Genomic DNA, 3,142 nt, shown 5'->3' with positions numbered 1-3,142 from the left:
ATAAATCAATGTCAATATTTTCATATCCACATACTAATTTAAGATCATTCAAACATAACTAAGAGCATTCCAAGCTATATATCCAATATTCAATAATTCCCTCAATCTCCATATTCAATCCAAAATTCTTATATATGCAACAAAATCATTCCAACACATTTTCTACTTACTAATTCATCTCCAACAACAACAACTCCGCACCTTAACAACTTCATGAGCTTAATATCATAAAATCGCATTAATATGACATAATTCTCTACATTCCATTTTCATGCCAACTTCACCCATATAATCTTCATTTACATTGTAAAGATCACAACAACACAATTAGCATGTTAAACAAAATAAATCCATCATTAGTTCATCACTACATACCCCACGGCCAACATGCAATTTTCCAACTTCCTCCAATTTTCGTTCAACTTTCACTTCCAATGCAAATTCCACAATGACCACAACTATAATACAACATAAAATTCAACTCATTCTACTATACAACTTTGCATGTATTCGGCCACATGCACACATGCACTCCTACTTTGCAAACTTTCATATTTCTATATACTACAACACAAACAAACCTTCATAACATAAATAGAAGGGATGAACTCTTACCTTTTCCTTCTAACTTCTTTACTTCCCTCAAGTGTTGAATTGAAGAAACAAGAACTCAATCTTCCAAAACAACTACGCCAAGTTGTAAAGGGACCTTGAATTAGTATGAAAACCACAAGAAAATAATTTTGGAAGCAAGATTTCATGGGGTTAGAATTTGGTGGACATGGCCGAATGCCATGTTCTTTTTTCTTGCTCTTGTTCATTATTTTTCTCCTTCTTCATTTCTCTTGAATCTTCTAATATGTTGTGCCAATTTAAGCACATGGAAATTAATTAAAAGGCATGGGTTGGGCTAGCCATGTGGCGGCCACCCATGCCCTATTTGGGCTCCATTTCTATATTTTTTTTTTTGAAGTTTTTTCCAAGCCCAAATACTTAGTCCACATTTTGGTAATTCATGAAACCATTTTTTTTGTAATTCCAATTTTACCCTTAGCCTTTTCCAATATTTCCACATCTAAATTTTTTTTATAACCAACTTATGGACCAAACAATACCAATTCATTGCACTGTCCTTAACTTGACACAATTATCTCAAATTATCCGAACGTGCAAAATACGGGGTATAACATCCTTCCCCCCTTTAAAACATTCGTCCTCGAATGTTAAATTAGCCTTATAGGGACTCATACGTATTTCTGGGAGAATTTCCTCTTTACGGTTATTACGCACAACTCATACATTAATTAACACCATCAAGTAAAGAATTCTGATTATCTGTAAGTACGGGAACCAAGTGGGGGTACTTCCTTTGCGTCTCGACTCGAGCCTCTTAAGTCGCCTTTGTTTTACTACTCTTTCGCCAAACAGTACCTTAATGGGAGCCACATCTCTGTCACACAGTTTTTCCTTTTCTGCCAAGTTAGGACCGCTATTGGCCGTTTCTCGTAGGACAGCTCCTCTATTATTCGAATGCCCCTTCACGGGGGATATTATAGGGGTCACAATGTATTTGCGAAACATAAGCATGAGGGACACTAGACGCACCGCTCCTACATCGATGGCGATCTAATTCATAGACGATCTTGCTCACTTCACAACCGATCCAATAAGGTCCAATACATTTTGGGCTAAATTTCTCCCATACACCTCTCATGGGCGATATTTTCAAAAATGCCCAGTTACCAATTCGGAGTTCTAAGCGCCGACACCGATCACTTATATATGATTTCTGTCGGCTCTCAGTTGCTAATAACCGTCCCCGATTAAGTTTCACATTATCGATCGTTCGATGGATTATAGTCAAACCAAGTACCCTAGCCTTGTCAACATCAACCCAACTAATCAATGATATATACCCCCGCCACACAAAGTTTCATACGGTATCTCTCCTATATGCTAGAATCGCGGCCATCATTATCGATAAACTCAACAGGTAGCGAGTGTTCGCTCCTGTTGCTTTTGAATTTCCTTGATACGGGCTCGTAACTTATTTTCTAGCGCCTGAATACCATGCTCGGTTCGCCCGTCAATTTTAAGAGCAGATGCTGGTTGTAGGTTCAATTCCCTTCGGACAAATCTCCAGAGGTTAACCAAACACTAGGTACTCTGTTCGACATAATAGATACGGATCCTTATAAGATATTACTACCTTCTTGATGTATAACTTTGCATAATCCTGGTCATCCCGCTTACATCATTCCATAACTTCCTTAATTAATCTGTCATAGTTTAAGTCTCGACTTTATGTCGCTCCGTTGTCTTTGATTCAAACCCTTTCATTTCCTTTTTTCTGCGATTTTTGCTCTTAATCTTTACTGCCACTCATTATATTGTAATCTCTGTGAGAATATGTAAACATACGCAAGTTAATCCAAGAAATGCCTTAGCATCGCCTTACTAACCTTTCGGTCGTTCCTTGTCTTCTCCCTTTGTCTTACAATCAGTATCGGGAGGAATCTTTAATTGATCCTGGTCAAGTTCTGCTTACTGTTAGTACCAATTCCATTTTGGTAACACAGTTTAGACCATCTCTCTGCATTTCTGTATCGCATTTAAAATATCATAACCATATTGTTATTATTGGATCCTTACATTCCTTATCAATCATGTACTCACTTGGTTTGTTTATTGTGCAAATATTCGTGAGTTACATGACCATCCTCGCATAATTTACAGAAAGTATGTTCGATCTCACACATAGTCTCTCCTTTTCCGACTCATTCTATCTTACATATCCCATTCGTACCAAAATGCGCTGATTCTATTTGTCGTATTCCTTCCTCTTTTTACAAGCATCCACTACCTGGAATCATATTACTCATAACCTTCACCGACAATCCCTAGTACCGCTTTAATTATCGTCTTGGCTTCCATTCGTTTGTTGTTGGTTTCAGATTTCACCAACTGGTTTCAGCATAGGATCTCGCAGAAAATTCAAGCGTTCACATTAAACGCGCCATAATATCAATTGATTTCCATCTTACCTTTGCGTTTCTCTTATCCGCTTCCCCCTTTGGGGTGCTCCCCTATCATTATCTATCTACCTTCCATCTTATGGCTCCATTTAAAATTTTCAAACTCA

This window comes from Lycium ferocissimum, chromosome 1 (assembly GCF_029784015.1).
Source record: "Lycium ferocissimum isolate CSIRO_LF1 chromosome 1, AGI_CSIRO_Lferr_CH_V1, whole genome shotgun sequence".
Classification (NCBI taxonomy): Eukaryota; Viridiplantae; Streptophyta; class Magnoliopsida; order Solanales; family Solanaceae; genus Lycium; species Lycium ferocissimum.
This window is presented reverse-complemented; position numbering follows the sequence as displayed.